Source organism: Bubalus bubalis, chromosome 4 (assembly GCF_019923935.1).
Source record: "Bubalus bubalis isolate 160015118507 breed Murrah chromosome 4, NDDB_SH_1, whole genome shotgun sequence".
In the NCBI taxonomy this organism is placed as follows: domain Eukaryota; kingdom Metazoa; phylum Chordata; class Mammalia; order Artiodactyla; family Bovidae; genus Bubalus; species Bubalus bubalis.
This window is the reverse complement of record NC_059160.1, coordinates 8,038,762-8,058,645: the sequence shown is the minus strand read 5'-3', so window position 1 is coordinate 8,058,645 and position 19,884 is coordinate 8,038,762. Positions and strand designations below refer to the sequence as shown.

Genomic DNA, 19,884 nt, shown 5'->3' with positions numbered 1-19,884 from the left:
CTCAGGGCTGGCACAATGCGCGGTGAACAACTGCAGCTGGTTAAAGAGTGAGCAGAGATATGAAGTGACAGCAGCAAGTACAGACGCTACTCCTTCATTCCCTGTCCGAGAAGGAAACGCACAGGCCTCTGTATGGGGAAATTTCTCCAATTTTAAAAGTGGTGAGAGAATGCACTTAAAATGACAAAAAGATGGTTAAATTTGATGTACAATAAGAAACTAATATAAAAATAAAAGGGGGAAAGAACACATGCGAAAGAATGCTAGGAAACTTTATAGGAAGATTAAATTTGGTGCAGAACTTAACAAAATTTATGGATGACTTTAAAGGAAGTTAAAAAGTGGTGTTTACAAGAGATCTTTTTGGGGTGCTGGAAAAGTACCACTGTCATGCAATGATTACACAACTCTACAAATCTGCTAAAAATCATTGAACTGTACACTTCAAAAAGACAAATTTTGCAGTATATAAATTAGGCCTCAATAAGGCTGTTGTGTTTTTTTTTAAGTGGTATCTGTTTGCTGAAGTATGGAGGGAAAATTACACTATTAGAGTTTCTCTGACTAAAGAAAGGAAGTAGCCAAGAGGAAAAGTACAGTAATTCATTTGACAGGAAAATAAAAAGGAAATTTTTCATAGATTAAGAAATACTAATGTTTTCACTTCAGCCCAATGAAGAATAGTATTGCATCTCTGGGTAACTATAGACCTGGCAAAGACCACAAAATCTTCCTATCTTAAGAGTATAAAGACAATAGATTTGGAAATCTTAAACGTGGCATTAAGGAGAAGGAACACTTCAGCTTACTTTCCTATCCTCCTCACTTTCCTTTCCCCAGAAGAGAATAACAATTTATTCTAATCTCACATTACTGCATGTGCTGAGATACAGAGATGGTAGCCCCTCTGAGAAGAATTTTTAAAAATTTGAAAGCAGGAAATCAAATTGTTTTAAAAGAACCTATGGTAATTTCTTTACATGTCTGATGACAATCAGTCAATTCCCTCAGTCAGTCAAAACATCTACATGGGGTATTTTTTGGTATTTTTGGAGAATATTAATTTGCATTGGTTCAGGGACTTTTGCGGAAGTTTCCCAAAACAGCAATACTGTATTTTAAAATATTTACCCTATTTGTAACTACAAAGATCAAGCAAAAATGCACCTACAAACAACCATAATTCACATTTGCTTTGAGGTATGAAAATATTAACCTACTCTGACCTCCCCTGGCACCAACTCCAGCAAATCCTGGGTCAAGTCTCAGCTTCCAAAACAGTGCAGGTGTCTCTAATTTCAGACCTGTGTGTCTCCTCTCTGACTTTGGCTAAATCAGTAGCAAGCCCAGAAAATAAAAACAAAAAGCCATGGCATGTAGGTATTTTCTCTCTTCCTCCATAAAAGAATGTTCCAGCAGATACAAATGAAATAACCTATTAATGTATAATTCTATCTCCTCTGTGTATAATAAGAGTCAAAACAGTTCAAGACAGTGATATTCATGGTGTTAATCCATCTAGACTTGAAAAATTGTAATACTGATGAACTTTAAAGTTTACAGTACCATGCCTAACCTTCAGTAGGCAGTCAATAAATGTTTCTTTCCTTTCCATTAATTCTTAGAGTATTTCCATAAAATAGTTCCTGTTCATTATACCCCCATAAAAAGCAGGCGAATAAAAAAAGATAGTTTCCTGACTGCACACCTGGATCAGACTCTGAAAATTCAGGCCACCAGATGATGATGAAGGCTGTTTTGCAAAAGTTAAATTTTACTCTCTCTGCCTCCCTCCCTTCTGCTACAGGAAGTGGCTCGCCTGTTTTTCCCCGCAGCAAGGTACCAGCTGTCCCGTTCTTTGGGACTGGAAGCCGGTCTCGAGAACCTATTCTAAGTGCAGGTGCAGCAAGAGCCCAGATTACTGTCATCAGCCCACAGAACCCCACGGTCAAGCTCCCAGGGTTCCTGGTTGGAAGATCACGGGGAGTACTGCCATTGGTTTTTTGGTGACCAATTTCACCCTCCAAATGATCCAAGTTTCCTGCCCCGAGGAAAGGGGTCTCCACACACCTAAGAATATGGAAAACTAAAACTACGTGCAACGGCACTCATCTCTGCTTTGACAGGAAATGTTCTGCCAGAAATAGGCTTGCAGAGCTGCACAAAGCTGCCGTCTATAATTCTTTGTGGGCATCTGATACAAGACAGATAAATAAGTCAAAGTCACAACTGGTGTACTTTTGTTCAGGCTCCGGAGCTTAAGATAGGAACACAAGCATGCTGTGTGTGTCAAATCAAACTCTAGTGGTTGCAGACGGACAGACGATTCTGTCCTCAGTGACAAAATGTATAGCTGTCAGCAAAAACTGGCTGGAGTTAGAGTTGTCAGCATGGCCTGGCCACTGTCACGATACGCCCTTTGATTGCATCTAGTCACCAGACAGGCTACTGAGTTTTAGTGACCAGAACAATTAGCTGGCCTGTCATCTCCCACTACCTCGAGCTAGTTTCTACAATGGCTCCAATACAAGACCTTGTGACTCCTCAGGAGTGGGTCATGGGGAGTGGGCCAGTGGGGTGTGTGTGGGTGTGCGTTTGTGTGTGATTTCATGGTTCAGTTCTACGACTACCAGAATTTTAACTTGGTTGTGCTGCTTACTGGCATTCAATACCCTCTGACAAGACCCTAGACGTAGTCCACAACACTAGACAAACTATCACAGGGCCATTACGGGGCCACGATGAGTATTTCCCTAAAAAATAACCAAATTCAATCAATCCAAGTTCAGTAGAACTGAAAACACTAACAAACACCTTAGAGAAGAAGGCAGGAAAGTGTAAATAAACCTGGGACCTACCTTGTTTACAACTCCCACAGACAGATGAAATTCAATTCCATGCCAATCATACCCCTTCGATCACTAAAACACAAACAGAAAAATAAAAGTTCATGCCATATAAGCAGTTCTTCCAGTTCCTACAAGGTGCTTGGTTTCAGAGGTGACCAGCTTTTTATCTGCTTCCTATTCTCTCCACACCCACAACAGCAGCTGAGTGTCACTGGCAAAAAGGCCCAGATATTGGGGGCAGGAGGAGAAGGGGACGACAGAGGATGAGACGGCTGGATGGCATCATCGAGTCGATGGACGTGAGTCTCAGTGAACTCCGGGAGTTGGTGATGGACAGGGAGGCCTGGCGTGCTGCGATTCATTGGGTCGCAAAGAGTCGGACACGACTGAGCGACTGAACTGAACTGAACGTGGAGTTAGATACAGGTAATACTGATTGAACACTAACTATATGCTAGGCACTATTCTAAGTGCTTAAATGTACTAATTAATTTAATTCTCACAACCCTATGAGATATTGATCAATTCATTTTACATACAAATGACAACTAACCTGTACCTCTGAAAATTGCTCTTTCAGTTCAGTTCCGTCGCTCAGTCGTGTCCGACTCTTTGAGACGAGAAGCCAAAAGCAAAGGAGAAAAGGAAAGATATAAGCATCTGAATGCAGAGTTCTAAAGAATAGCAAGAGGAGATAAGAAAGCCTTCCTCAGCAATCAATGCAAAGAAATAGAGGAAAACAAAAGAATGGGAAAATTGTTCTTATTAGTGTTAAGAAATGCCTCTTAAAAATGCAGGCAATCTCAAAAAATTTTTAAAATGTAGGCAATCTCAACCACTGTTGCTGGGCTGTCTCAATGGTTGATGTTTATAAAATGTTCCAAATTCATCCATTCATTTTATATTTATTAAGTCCCCATGGTGAGCTGAGCACTACACTAGGTGTTAAACAGGATTCAGTCTCTGTCCTACAGGAGTTGAGAAACTAGTTGGGGAGATCATACTAAATCCAAGAAACAGTCCAAGAAATGGAATGTCCTATTATAATGTACACTCTCTCTGTGCAATCATTCAGTTAAAAAAAAAAATCAGTAACCTTTGGGAAAAGCAAAGGAAAGCTTCACAGAAGAAGTGCTCTAAAGTTGGACATTTAAAAAAAAAAAAAAAGGCAGACAGGAGAAACGCCCTACAGGCATGGAAACGAGAACAAAACCATGAGGCAGAGACAGTCGATCCGGGTCCTTCATCATCTGATCCCATCCAGTCTCACCAGCCTTTGCCCTTGTCCACTGGCCTCTCTCCCCCTCCTCATTAATCATGTCCAAATTCTTCCTTCTAGAATACACAATCTTTGATAGCTCTGTTGTTTCTCCTATTGCCTTGAAAGTTCCCCCACTCCCCAACCCCAGACTTTTTCCCTGGTAGGTAACATTAACTAATCCTAATACAGAGTAGGTACTCAATAAAATATAACCTCTGTTATAAATACTGTTATTCAAGATTCCACTGAAACATTTTTCTATAACCTTTTCCAATTCTCCAGAGTTAATCTACTGGCCTCTCTGCCATACCTGCATGGAACGGCATTTGTCCATTTCTCCACCAGGACAATAAAACATTCTCCTGTCCTCAGGTTTCTTTTTCGCTCATCTCTTACTTGAACAGGTAACATCTTTTATATGACCCTATATCCCCCAAGACCTAGTGTCTGGCACGTAATAGGTGCCAATTATGCACTTGTTGACTGAAGGTCCGACAGACTCAAATTTACAAAATGAATAACGATAGGATTCCTCTAAAAAATCAGGACTTCGGTGGTGGTCCAGTGGTTAAGACTCTGCACTTCCACTGCAGGGGGCATAGGTTCAATTCCTGGTCAGGGGAACTAAGATTCCACATGCCCCATGGAGCAGCTAAAAAATTAAAATATTAAAAAGACTAAAAAGTCAGTTATTTAGTACATTTAAACAATTCAGTTTGTCAGAAATTTAATGTACTTTAACATCTTCATGAATATGTATGCTACATAATTATACCAACAATTCATGCACAAAAAAGTCAAAGTGGATTCACCAAACACAACCAGCTGACTAGTTTTTGCTTGATAAAAAAATAAGGTCCTCATCCATGCAATGGACAAAGGTAAAATTAAGTGAATTGACTATTTAGATATTGTGGATGGTGATCTTTCTCACTGAAATGATCCAACTTGAATGCAGTTGTTTAGTTTCTAAGTCAGGTCCAACTCTTTGTGACCCCATGGACTGCAGTCTGCCAGACTACTCTGTCCATGGGATTTTCCAGGCAGGAATACTGGAGCGAGCTGCCATTTCCTTCTCCAGGAAATCTTCCCGATCCAGGGATGGAACTCATGTCTCTTGCTCAGCAGGAGGATTCTTTACTGCTGAGCCACCTGGGAAGACGTATGTATGTTTAAATAGGTATTTATACTGGCTTTAGTCACAGATGGTAGAGGTTACAAATTTAGAAGACCAATCATAAATTCAAGGTTTATTTATAGAAACTTTCCATATGGTAAGAGTTTAAGAAGTAAGACAGCAGCCTTTTTCTCTGCCCAAAGCAGAGGGTAGCAGAGTGCCAAAGGACCAGACCCTCTCTTGACTCTGCTCCTGACACTGCTTCCAGCAGAGGAAGAAAAGTGCCGGCCAAGCAGGAGCCTCACTGGCAATGAATCACCCACGGCAAGGGGCATTTTGAATGTCTGTGCTATTCAAGGCTTAAGTATTCACTTTATAGAGGTCTGTGTTCATTGAAAGCACAATTTGTGGCTTGGAACTTAAAAAATGTTCTAATGTGCTGGTTTGTCCACATACTAATTGAGTCAGCCAGGTTTGAACATGCCAAGCTTAAAATACTCTCTCGATAGTTGTGCAAAGGTATGAGCTCAATCCTTTATTCTCAGGAAAAGGAACTCAGTCAGGGAGAATGACTATAGCAATAGTCTTTCGGTGAAAGCCATAGCAGAACAAGTCAACCAAATAGTTCTGAGTTACTATTTTAAAATATCATAATAGAAATAAGATATGTGCTAATGACAGATTGCCTACAATGATTAATCTCACTTAAAATGAGATCCTGGTTTCTAAGTTCCAAGTTGTCAGAGAAAGTATTTTGAAACTGATTTCTACATGAGACCATCTCATAAAAAAGTTGTTTTAGTCATCCACTGACTAAACCCCTTCAGAATCCAGTCTAACTTACTTTATATTGAAACAAATTAAGTGCTTTATATGAACAGTATTATAAGCAGAACTTTTTTACTCTTTTATCAGCTTTAGAAAAATGCCAATAAAACTGAAATGACTGAATTTTTATAAATAAACCTCACAAGCTCACACATCCGATCCCTTCCATCTCAGTTGGGGAACCAGAGCAGAAAGGGTTCAATGACCTGATAACAGGGAGACGGGGACCAGAATCTGATTACTAATCCAATTAATTTATTCTACTCCAAACTACCTAACACACTGTTTTATCAAGACAGAACATGTTTTGGAAATTACAATGAAAAAAAGTTTAAATACCTACACTAATTCACTAACTGAAAAGAATTTAAAAACTAAATTTGCACCCTAAAGATGTGAAAATGCTGTCCCTTAAAAACTTGAGCAACAGAAAAATTACAGCAGTTATTTTCAATGCTTTTGGCTCAACACCTGCTTACATAGAATCTTTGCTAGGAGTTTAGCTTTAAAAAGTTTTTCTCACATTCCAAAGGGTATGGGAATAATTTTTACAATCTAAGATGACATTATCCTTATCTTTTAAAACATAAACTTCCTGCCAAAAAAAAAAGTAATTTCACAGAATCCAGGGTCATCTTTCAAACAAACATTTCTTTTCAAAGAATGCTATTGTCTCACTTTAATTTGGGGGGAAAGAGATGCAAAAAACAGAAGAAAAGTAACAAAAATAAAATGGAAGGAAAACGAAAAAAGGAAGAAAAATCAGTATAAATGTTTGTCTGATATCAAAGAAGGAGGAGAAAAACAATTTTAAATTTAATAAATGAACGACAGTTTTTACACAAGCTCATCTACAAGGTATGGTTACGTAGCTCCTCAAACTGAACACCTAGAAGAAAAATCTAAACCTGATTTTTGCCTGATTCCTCTATCTGTTCTTTCTTCCACTTCCAAAGATAAGAGCATTAAGTGGATTGGGCCTCCTGGAACAAGAAAGGAAGTGAGAAATGTCAGTCCATGCAAGCCCCCTCAAAGTGCTGGTACTGGCTGAAACTATTAATACTAGAGAGCCTCAAAGTGAGAGTCAAGAAAGACCACTGTTCCCAGACAAGCCTATAACCTCCTCTACAAGAGACTGGAAACATGAGCAGCCATATACTCTGCAGCCTTTTACAAGCAGCAAAAGCCCTTCCTTTCCTATTACCAATTTAACTTGGACAGAAAATTTTAAAAACAGTTAAGATAACATTTAATTAAGATGACAAGAGGAAAAAAGAAGCAAAACCATATGCACTATATATACACACATGCGATGGAGGAAGGGCTGGGTGAGGCCTACGCAGTCCGATGATCAGCACGGCCGCAGCAGTCACCTAGCACATGCCCGTGTGTACATGCTCCACCACTCAGTCCTGTCCGACTCTGCGGCCCCCGGACTGTAGCCCACCAGGCTCCTCTATCCATGGGATTCTCCAGGCAAGGATACTGCTGTGGGCTGCCATTTCCTACTCCAGGGGATCTTTCCAAGCCAGAGATAAAACCCACATCTCTTGAGTCTCCTGCATTGGCAGGTGGATTCTTTACACTGTGCTACCCAGGAATCCCTTGCTAAGGCACTAGAACACAGACATAACTTACAAATAAAAAACTAAAATCTCAAACCCTCCATGCAGATGGAGAGTTTCCAACTCTATTAAAGTTCCCAGTTTCACCTTCCCCTGCCAGCACTCCATAACAAGTCATGGAAGCATCGCCCACCTCACTGTGTATGAAGACTGAAGTCGTAGCTCCAGATGGGCAGATACAGTGATCACTTTTTGAAACTGCAAAGCAAAACTCACTTTATAGTTTTCCAGGTGTCTGGACATCTACTGTCTTATGTGATTCTCCTAACACTGTAAGGTGGTACTGGCAGAGATGATGGGTGGAGCGTGAATCGCAACAAAGCCCTATTACAAGTGGATTTGCAGAGGAGGAGTCCATTTGTCTCTGAGTTCTAATCATTTTTTAGATCTCAAACCTGACTCTAACACATCTGCAGCAAGTTTTAATAAATGCATACGTTCCTATTTTCTTAAACAGAATAAAATTAATATTACTATTCCTTGCTTTTTCTCCATAATAAATTATTTTAATTTTTCAAAATAGGTAATATACAACTATGGTTTTGAAAAACCTCGCAGTACAATGAATGCATCGTGAAAAGTAGGTCTCTTTCCCACCCAGTCCCCCAGTACTTCTTTCAAGAAAGGATATCAAGGTTCTTGTCAGTTAACACTCACTTAACAACTGGATCACTCTCCTGTGCTTACAAATACAGCTGCAGTAGAACGACTTAATGGTTATCACCCCACCAGAGACAGCACATCTCCACCATCACTGAATGTGGAGACCGGGCCTCACTGTGGCACCGCACGTTTGTACCCTCCCCACACACACTTCCACTCAAGTGCACACACGAGAGGAGAGGTTTCTTGTACATATGCATGGTAAAATACTGTTGCTGTTGTTTAGTCACTAAGTTGTGTCCGACTGTGACCCCCATGGACTGTAACCCGCCAGGCTCCTCTGTCCGTAAGATTTCCCAGGCAAGAATACTAGAGTGGGTTGCCATTTCCTCCTTCACGGGATCTTCCCAAACCAGGGATCAAACCCACGTCTCCTGCACTGGCAGGTGGATTCTTTACCACTGAGCCGCCTGGGAAGCCCACGGTAAAACAAACAAGACATAAAATTTACCATTTTAACCACGTTTAACTGTAAAATTCAGGGGCATTCGATTTACAATGTTGTGGGACCATCACCACTATTCACCTCCAAAACTGTTTCATCATCCCAAACAGTAACTCTGTACTCATTACACAGTAATTCCCCATTTCCCCTCCCTTGAGCCCCCACTAACACTAGTTTACTTTCTGTCTTTATGAATTTACCTATTCCAGGTACTTCGTGTGAGAGAAATCATACAATATTTGTCCTTTTGTGCCTGGCTTCTTTCACGCAGTGTAGTTATCTTCAAGCTTCCCATGTTGTACGTTGTTTCAGAATTTCCTTCTTTCTGAAGGCAGAACAATGTTCCATTGTGTGTACATAGCACATTTTATTTATCCATTCACCAGCGGAGGGACATCTGGGTTGTTTCTATCTTGTAACTACTATGAATAATGCTGCTGTGAACACTGGTGTACAAGTGTTAAGTCCCTTCTTTCAATTCTTTTGGGTATTTGCTTAGAAGTAGAATTGCTGTACCTATGGCAGTTCTGTGCTTAACTTTTTGAAGAAACACAAAACTGTTTTCCGCAGTGGCTACACCGTGTTACAACTGGGATACCTAGGTTCCAGTTTTTCCTCCTCACAGTTTTTTGGTAATAGTCATCCTAAAGGATGTGAAGTGGTAACTCACTGTGGTTTTCATTTGCATTCAAAGGAGAGGATTCTTATATCTATGGCTTCAAAACACTTTGCATTTGAAGGTGTTCCTATGGCACTGGTCCACTCTGACCCACAAAGAAGTGTCTGATCTGGCTCTTTATCGAGGTTCTCAAGAGTCCACCACTCATTCTGCGTCCCAGTCACTTCAAACCTCGCCTACGCTGACTACCACCATTCTCCACTCTGCCTTCTCTGCATGTCTTAATATCCTTTCACCTAGGTTTTTTGGCTTTCTTCTCAAGAAATGCTGACCTATTTATAACTAGACATTGCCAGTTTAATCAACAAGCTCCCTCAATTTCTGGAAGAAGTGACTACTCACAGCACTTTTGGCATGCAAGTCTTCGCAGGAATTGTCAACATGCTCAAAAGTTCTTTCTTTCTTGACTATCTAAGGCACTTGCTTTTCTTTTTCTTAATTTTGGGTTCAGAACTCTTCTGGATGCTTGAAAATGACAGCAAATTGATCTCTGGATAACCAAAGTTTTATCAGAGGCATTTTCATGCCTATTTTTACCTGCATTTAAGAAGAGCTTGCAGATAAATGAAATAAACACATTAAACCTCTCATCGCTCATAAAGAATACAACGAAGATGACAGAATTTAAAAGACTTTGGTTAGTATCCCACAATAAACTGCTATTTGACTGCCTAAGGTGCCTAGAACCTGGTAGGCACTAGATAAATATTTATTGAATGAATGGTTTAAGAAGATATAATATGGCAGCAGAGAACGTAGGCTTTGGAGTCAGATCCGGATTTGTATGTCAGTTCCAACCTTCATTAGTCATATGATCTTGGAATAAATTGCTCAGCTTCTCTGAGGCTCAGAGATGCTAAAAAAAAAAAAAAAAAAAGATAATACCACCTACCTTCCAGAATGACCATGAGGAGATGTTACTGCTGATATATTCAAATATATAAACCGCTTTGTTGGTATAGGCTCTAGGTACTTCAAAAACATGGATTTAAGCAAAAGAAACAGTTCAATAGCTCACAGTTCATTTATTTATTCAACAACCATTTAGTGAAGGCCTACTACATGCAGGCACTGTAGCTGCAAAGACACATCAGTGATTGCGAAAGACACAGATCCTTGCTCTCTCAGAGCTTATATTCTGACAGAGACATAAAAAATAATAATAAATATAATAAGTAAACTGCATAGATCTTAAAATGTAACGAGTGCTTTAGGGAAGAAAAAGAAAAGGTAGATGAGGATAAAGGGACTCAGAAGTGGTGGGGGCAAATCAAGACTGAAATCTATTCCACACCACAGTTACAGGTATGGGGTCAAATCACAGTAAATGAGGTAGAACGACAAACAGAAGGAGCTCCTGGCATCTGAATTCTTCATTCAACACTGAGTTCTTCATCCAGATGGCAGCTGGAAGAGCCCTAACATGATCGATCACCTCCAGTCTCACAGGCTCCCCTTGTTCCAAACACAAGATTTCCCTAGAAGGTCCCCAAAGAAGAGAACAGACCGGAGCCTGGGAACAAACGCACCCAGACTGAACAACGGAGAGAGGGGCCGACACAGGGCTAGCATGACCCACATTCTGAGTCAAGGCCACAGGAGAAATTGAAAAATCACTTCATCTCAGGGCTGGAAACAGACCATCATGTGTCAACAAATATTTTCCAAGTGACCATGTGCTAGATGCTAAGGATACACAGATGATTATGACAAAATCCCTATTCAAGGCATTGTGTGCTACGTACTTTTTATTACAGGCATTAACTAATGGTTATGGGAGTTCAAAGGCAGGAATAAAAAAGCAAAACAAATTGCCAAAACATTCAAAATAAATTGTCAAGAATCATCCCGGGATCACCACACTCACCATCTCCTACCAATGCTATAAAAAGAAGACTCATCTGGTGCTTCCGGGCAAGGAGAAAGCAAGGCTGTGACCCTTGCAGGGACAGGCCTTGAAGCCTCTTAGAATCAGGGTCTTGTTCTCTCATGTGGTTTGTTACAGCAAGCACTTGGGCTTCCCAGGGGGCTCGGTGGTGATGAATCCACCTGCAGGAGACCTTGGGTTAGATCTCAGGGTCAGGAAAATCCCTTGGAGAAGGAAATGGCAACCCACTCCAGTATTGTGGCCTGGGAAATCTCATGGACAGAGAAGCCTGGTGGGCTACAGTGCATGGGGTCGCAGAAAGTTAGACTTCACTCAGCAACTAAAACAGCACCTAAACACCAAACTAGTTAAAGGCTGTTACGATCATTTACATCCCCCCTTCCATTTCTTTTCCACAAAACATTAGAATCACAAGAGAACACTGTTCCAGTCCAACCATTCACTCAATGCCAATCTCCAAATTTTTTAAAAATAGTACTTAATCCTTTAAAATATTTGCTGAAAGAAAACAGTGTCTTATTTTCCTGTCCTAAAGGAAATTTTATTTCACCTAGGCTATTTACAGAGATCTAAGAGATCTACAACTTTAACTTCTAGAATAAAACTAACCATAACCACTTCCAAGCTGTGTGTCTTTTCTGCTGGCCCAGGTTCTAACCCTTCCGCCTACCAAGGCTTAGGAGTCTTTCCAGGTCTAAGTCTGCCAGCACTCTTATTTTCCATTTTATGGCTAACTGTGACTCTCAGGAATCCAGCCACAAAGTACTGTGGGAAATTGTTAATCCACACACCATATTTCATCTTCATCTTCCAGACAGAATCTCAAAGGCCTGTAAAGCACCGTGTCAAAAGTATCTGTCTTTATACCTCTCCAAAGGAAAAAACAGAAACATCACTTTGCCAACAAAGGTCCGTATAGTCAAAGCTATGGGCTTCCCTCGCAGCTCAGTCGGTAAAGAATCTGCCTGCAAGGCAGGAGAGCAGGGTTCAATTCCTGGGTCGGGAAGATCCCCTGGAGAAGGAAATGGCAACCCACTCCAGTATTCTTGCCTGGAGAATTCCATGGACAGAGGAGCCTAGCAGGCTACAGTCCATGGGGTTTCTATAGAGCTGGACATGACTTAACCAACTAAACCACCATCACCATGGTTTTTCCAGTAGTCATGTATGGACACGAGAGTTGGACCATAAGGAAAGCTGAGCACCAAAGTATTGATGCTTTCTAACTCTGGAGCTGGAAAATACTCATGAGAGTCCCTTGGACTGCAAGATCAAACCAGTCAATCTTAAAGGAAATCAACCCTGAATATTCATTGGAAACACTGATGCTAAAGCTGGATGCTAAGAAGCTCCATTACTTTGGCCACCTGATGTGAAAAGCTGACTCACTGGAAAAGACCCCAATGCTGGGGAAAATAGAAGGCAAAAGGAGAAGAGGGAAGCAAAGGGATGGATGGTTAGACAGTCTCACCGACTCAACGGACATGAGTTTGAGTAAACTCCAGGAGATAGTGAAGGACAAGGGAGTCTGGCATACTGCAGTTCATAGGGCAGCAACTGAACGCTGAACAACAACTAAAGGAAAAAACTTATCTCTGACTTATTTTCACTTATTTCACTTGTTTTCACTTATTTGTAATCTCTCTACATCCAACAGAAACATACTTCATCAGGATAACATATCTCAGCAAACTGCCGCTATCTCAGCAATTACAATGCAGTATACGCTTTCAATAATGAGTCAGGCCTTGGGAGTGGTTTAGCACATGGAAATTCACCAGCTGGCATCTACAATTAGATTCAAGGAGGCAAATGGAATTTTTCTGTCAGGTTTTTCCAAAAGTTAGCTGGTTCTTAAATTGATTATACCCTTCTGAAGTATTTACAGATGAAATGATATAATTCTGGGATTTGTTTTTAAATACTGAGGCGGAAGAGGGGAGTAAGGTTAAACAAGATTGGTCACGTGTTGATAACTGTTGAAGCTGGGTGGTAGATCCACGGTGGCGGTTGATTTTATTAGTCTCTTTACTTACACGTGTGTTTGAAATGTAGTCCATTAAAAAGATTTGATTTTTTTTTAACTTATGTCATGATCTGGAGAACCTGAGTAACAAAGAACAAAGTGATTCTTGGAAACAGTGAGCCCTATAATCTACCAGAGTAAAAACTGTTCTTAATATATATATCTCAATTCTAACACTTAGTTTTCACTGAACAAATACTTACCAAGCACAGCTAGCAGGTGCCAGGCACTAAGCTGAGTTCTGAGGACACAATGATAAAATCCAGTGGTGACCTGTTTTATGAAAGGGGTGAGCACACAGTGCCACAGACCAAACAAGAAGAAGAGCTAATCCAACTCTGGCCAGGAAAAAGTTACCAAGAACCATCTAAATTAATTTAAACAAAATGCAACCAGGGAAACAATGCACCTAAAAAAGGCCGCATGGTGACCTTTATCATCTTGTAGATTAAGGTCAGTAGGAAGATGTCCACTCATCTATAAACTAAAGTACCTGTTTCCCTGTAAAGCAGAAATTATCACACTGCCATTCAATGAATATTTATTTAAAGCCTACCACAAGCCAACACGTGCTAGACAAAAATCATGGTCTCTGCCCTCATAGAGTTCATAATTTCAGAGCACAGAAAGACAAAAACAAGCAAGTAAGCAAGCCATCAAGAAGAAAACTAAGTACAAATCGTTACCAGGTTATAGAAGAGAACAAAGAAGGAAATCTGCGGCAGAAAGCGCCTACTTTTTAAATACGGTGATAAGGAAAGCTGGACCACTGAAGAGAGACCAAGGGATGACTGCGTGGCTGACTGAGGGAAACGGCCCATGCTGTGAGGTGAGTGCAGACAAGGCGTGTGTGGGATGCGGGTCACAGTAGAAACGTGCATTCCACTCTAAGTGTGATGGGAGACAGCTGGAGGTGAGGGTTTCACAGAGAGAAATGACAGGATTCAATTTGTGTTTTTAAGATCATTCCTGCTACTCTGGAAAGAATGCATTCAAAAAGAACAATAATGTTTACCCAGAAGAATTTCAGATGAGTAAAACCAAAACACCAGAATTGATCTGGCCAGTGAAAATCACCTCTGCATCCCCATTATCAACCTGAAATCTTTTAAATGACCCTACCAAGTCCAGGCTCCACGGTACAGTTTTTGTTTTGTTTTGAGCACTTACTACCCATAGGTCGAGACCTCTGAGGAGCTCCCTGGGAAGCTGAAACAAGCCTAGATGCCCGGGGTTAGCATTTTTCTCATTCTCCAATTGCCAAAGTCAGATTCATTTTCATTTACTCATCTCGTAATCCACAATCAGCTTCTTGACGGAAAAGAAAGGAGGAGGGAACTTCCTCCAGTTTTTCAGGCAACAATAAACTTACTGAGCATCTGATAAGGCATGTGATTGCACAACCTTTCTTACCGCCAACTATGTTCCAGGTGAGAACTCCACTATGAACGCAATTCTAATTCTGTCCAAGTTGGCTAGATCTCAGAAGGATGTCTAAAGCAAGCTCACTTAATTCTGCTTTTAAGAAACTTTCGTCATTCCAAAGTCTGAACAAGAATAAATTTCTAATAGCATTTGTAATTGATAAGGAAAGAAAAATAAATTTCACTGTCAATCCCTGTGACATGTGAATAAGCAACTCTGACAAAGGCATTAACAAACCAAGTTATGCTCAAAGAGATTTTACTGTCATTTCAAAAACAGAATGGAAAGAGGAGCAACGGACAGTACCACATCTGTGGGGCTTTCCCTATGTTACGTCACTCATCTTGACGTCACTCCTATGAGAGAATTATATCCCCCTCTAACGGATGAGGACACAGGCCCAGAGAAGGCGGTACTAGCTCAGGGTCACACAACTATCAAGTGGCTTCCATGGCCCTTACACTAAACAAATGTTTAAACACAGATCTAAATCACAGAAAGTCTTCCACATGACAAATGGACTAACAGATGAGGAAGTTTACACATACGTGTGTGTGTTTCATCTGGGGGTCTAATCACCAACTGTACTATTTCTTCAGCGAGGAAAGCGTTTAGGATTCCTACTTGCAGACCACCAGAAAGCACCTCTGAAGAGACCAGGGAGTTTGATGGCAAAAGTTACCCAAGTTATTTGCCTTTAATGAAACCAAAAGAGCTTCTGCTTGAAGGCAGTGTATACTGGTCCTTTCTTGGGGTTAGCAGCAGTGACTCCCTAAGAAAAGCTTATAGGGGCTCACATAAAACCACTGCAGGACTGTCCATGAGTGATTTAGGCTGGTGACACTGAGCAACACTATTCCATCAACAAACAAAACCAAATGAGACAGCAGACACGAAAGCACCCAACAGTGGCTAGCATAAAATTCTCAATAAAAAACAAGCTTCTTCCATTATCTGCTCTGAATCATTTGCACCAAAAAAAAAAAAAAAAATGCTGGATGGAGTCATACCATTTTACTTAGTTGGGAAAACTAATGAAATTCTCTTCCTCTCAAATCCAACCAGACTGAGTTTAAATATCTGGGCCCATATTTGCTAAGAAAAACAGGGACACAGCCAGCAACATTTCAGAAGTCAAAAGTCTTCTTTTAAAAATGATTTTATTTATTCCAGCAGTCAGCAGCAGAACAATGGACAAAAAGTTATCTTTAACGCAAGTCTAAGAGTTGAGTGCAACACAACCCAGCAAAACCACCAAACTGCTGCTGCAATCGACATTACGATCTGCGTTCCTCCATTTCTATGATCCCAGAGTGGCCACACACAACCTGGCGTATTAATTAGATCATTGCTAAACACCTCATGGAGGGCCAAATGAGTCTTCAACTATTTTAATGGTTTAACTTTTGAAATGGGATGATCTTCTCTATAAAACATTCTTTGAAATTAATTCTATCATTTAGATGCTTCTGAGATTCAGACCAAGATTAACAACCTCCTACCCTAATTAAAGTTGAGACAGTGTGAAATGGTAATGACTGCTGGAATGAACATCGTGATAAATTTAAGGATCAAATGAAATCACAGAAGGGCTTTTTAGGGGTCATCTAACTTAATGCTCTTACAGAGGGAAAAAATTAGATGTTAGAAAACTTGTTCAATATTACACAGCTTATTAGTGACAAAATGAGGTGTTTTTTTTTTTTAAGTCCCAAGCCTACTGATGCCCCGTTGGCCAGCTGACCTCTCTCTACTAATAAAAGCCGCCACTTCTCAGATAATCACAACGTGCCAGGTGCAGCACCAAGCGTTTTACATATGTAATCTCATTTAATCTCACCACAATCCTATGAGGAAGGCACTATCAAACCATTTTATAAATAAGGAAACCAGGATTCAAACCCAAGTCTGTCTGATGCCAAAGTCTTTGGTTTCAACCACTATACGATGCCTCTCTACTTTCCATTCATTCATTCATCAAATACTCGCTGAGCAACTATAAGTGATCAAGTTCTGTCTCAGCCCTAGAGATACTAGTGATGCAGGCAGACAAGGTCCCTGCTCTTATGGTAACAACTAAAAAACAAAAAAAGCACTGCAGGTATGACTGATAAGTGCTGTGAAAGAACAGTAATGTGATAATAACTACAGAGGCAACATTATGCCACCAATCATATATGAAAACACTAAATATGTAAAAAGACTACCATCTCAGAGATACCATTAGGATATCTACTAAGAAAAAAAAAAAACAAAACAGAAAATAACAAGCATTGGTAAGGATGTAGAGAAACTGCAATGCTTGTGAAGTGTCAGTGGGAATCTACAAAGAAAGTAAATTTAATCTTAGATAGTGAAGTAACTAAACAAGATTCTGAGTCCTTCAAATATAATAGGGATTTGAAACAATATATTCTGAAAAGCAGAAACCACTGTCCTCTTTATTCAGTATGATACTAATTCTAGCACAGGCATAAGCAGAAAACAAGTATAACAGATCTTTCTAATCTAATACAGTTATGTAAAGTTTAAAAATAAAATAAAATTAAAAAAAAAAAATTTGGGACAAACTCAAAAAAATAAATAAATAAAACAAAATAAAATAAAATAAAATGGTGGAGAGGTCTGACAGAATGTGGTCCACTGGAGAAGGGAATGGCAAACCACTTCAGTATTCTTGCCTTGAGAACCCCAGAAACAGTATGAAAAGGCAAAAAGATAGGGCACTGAAAGATGACCTCCCCAGGTCAGTAGGTGCCCAATATGCTACTGGAGATAGTGGAGAAATAACTCGAGAAGGAATGAAGGGATGGAGGCAAAGCAAAAACAACACCCAGTTGTGGATGGGACTGGTGATAGAAGCAAGGTTCGATGCTGGAAAGAGCAATATTGCATAGGAACTTGGAATGTTAACTCCATGAATCAAGGCAAATTGGAAGTGGTCAAACAGGAGATGGCAAAAGTGAACATCGACATTCTAGGAATCAGTGAACTAAGATGGACTGGAATGAGGGAATTTAACGCAGATGACCATTATATCTACTACTGCAGCCAGGAATCCCTTAGAAGAAATGGAGTAGTCAACACAGTCAACAAAAGAGTCCGAAATGCAGTACCTGGATGCAATCTCAAAAACGACAGAATGATCTCTGTTCATTTCCAAGGCAAACCATTCAATATCACGGTAATCCAAGCCTATGCCCCAACCAGTAATGCTGAAGAAGCTGAAGTTGAACGGTTCTATGAAGACCTACAAGACCTTCTAGAACTAACACCCAAAAAAGATGTCCTTTTCATTATAGGGGACTGGAATGCAAAAGTAGGAAGTCAAGAAACACCTGGAGTAACAGGCAAACTTGGCCTTGGAGTACAGAATGAAGCAGGGCAAAGGCTAATAGAGTTTTGCCAAGAGAACGCACTAGTCATAGCAAACACCATCTTCCAACAACACGAGAGAAGACTCTACACATGGACATCACTGGATGGTCGACACTGAAATGAGATTGATTATATTCTTTGCAGTCAAAGATGGAGAAGCTCTATACAGTCAGCAAAAATAAGACCGTGAGCTGACTGTGGCTCAGATCGTGAACTCCTTATTGCCAAATTCAGACTTAAATTGAAGAAAGTGGAGAAAACCACTAGACCATTCAGGTATGACCTAAATCAAATCCCTTATGATTATACAGTGGAAGTGAAAAATTGATTTAAGGGACTAGATCTGATAGAGTGCCTGATGAACTATGGAATGAGGTTCGTGACATTGTACAGGAGACAGGAATCAAGACCATCCCCAAGAAATGCAAAAAAGCAAAATGGCTGTCTGAGGAGGCCTTACAAATAGCTGTGAAAAGAAGAGAAGTGAAAAGCAAAGGAGAAAAGGAAAGATATACCCATTTGAATGCAGAGTTCCAAAAAATAGCAAGGAGAGGTAAGAAAACCTTGCTCAGCGATCAATGTAAAGAAATAGAGGAAAACAACAGAATGGGAAAGACTAGAGATCTCTTCAAGAAAATTAGATATCAAGGGAACATTTCATGCAAGGATGGGCTCAATAAACGACAGAAATGGTAGGAACCTAACAGAAGCAGAAGATATTAAGAAGAGGTGGCAAGAATACACAGAAGAACTGTACAAAAAAGATCTTCACAGCCCAGATAATCACGATGGTGTGATCACTCACCTAGAGCCAGACATCCTGGAATGTGAAGTCAAGTGGGCCTTAGGAAGCATCACTACGAACAAAGCTAGTGGAGGTGATGGAATTCCAGTTGAGCTATTTCAAATCCTGAAAGATATGCTGTGAAAGTGCTGCACTCAATATGCCAGCAAATTTGGAAAACTCAGCAGTGGCCACAGGACTGGAAAAGGTCAGTTTTCACTCTAATCCCAAAGAAAGGCAGTGCTAAAGAATGCTCAAACCACCGCACAATTGCACTCATCTCACATGCTAGTAAAGTAATGCTTAAAATTCTCCAAGCCAGGCTTTAGCAATTCGTGAACCCTGAACTTCCAGATGTTCAAGCTGGTTTTAGAAAAGGCAGAGGAACCAGAGATCAAATTGCCAACATCTGATGGATCATCGAAAAAGCAAGAGGGTTCCAGAAAAACATCTATTTCTGCTTTATTGACTATGCCAAAGCCTTTGACTGTGTGGATCACAAGAAACTGTGGCAAATTCTAAAAGAGATGGGCATACCAGACCACCTGACCTGCCTCTTGAGAAACCTGTATGCAGGTCAGGAAGCAGAACTGGACATGGAACAACAGACTGGTTCCAAATAGGAAAAGGAGTACATCAAGGCTGCATATTGTCACCCTGCTTATTTAACTCATATGCAGAGGACATCATGAGAAACGCTGGGCTGGAGGAAGCACAAGCTGGAATCAAGATTGCTGGGAGAAATATTAATAACCTCAGATATGCAGGTGACACCACCCTTAAGGAAGAAAGTGAAGAACTAAAGAGCCTCTTGATGAGGAGAGTGGAAAAGTTGGCTTAAAGCTCAACATTTAGAAAACAAAGATCATGGCATCTGGTCCCATCACTTCATGGCAAATGGATGGGGAAACAGTGG

At 40.4% G+C, this 19,884-nt stretch overlaps 1 protein-coding gene across 6 annotated transcripts in view; it reads right to left on the bottom strand.

Moving 5' to 3' along the window:
• MRTFA (myocardin related transcription factor A) overlaps positions 1-19,884 on the bottom strand; it is a 207,750-nt gene that overhangs the window by 167,668 nt on the left and 20,198 nt on the right. For 4 of the 6 annotated variants that reach the window (XM_044940825.2, XM_044940827.2, XM_044940824.2 and 1 more), the window contains exon 2: positions 2,859-2,921. The exons of the other annotated variants lie outside the window; for them this stretch is intronic. The gene's annotated coding sequence lies outside the window, so the exon portion shown is untranslated. The remainder of the gene's footprint in view (positions 1-2,858; positions 2,922-19,884) is intronic. 6 annotated transcript variants of the gene reach the window in all.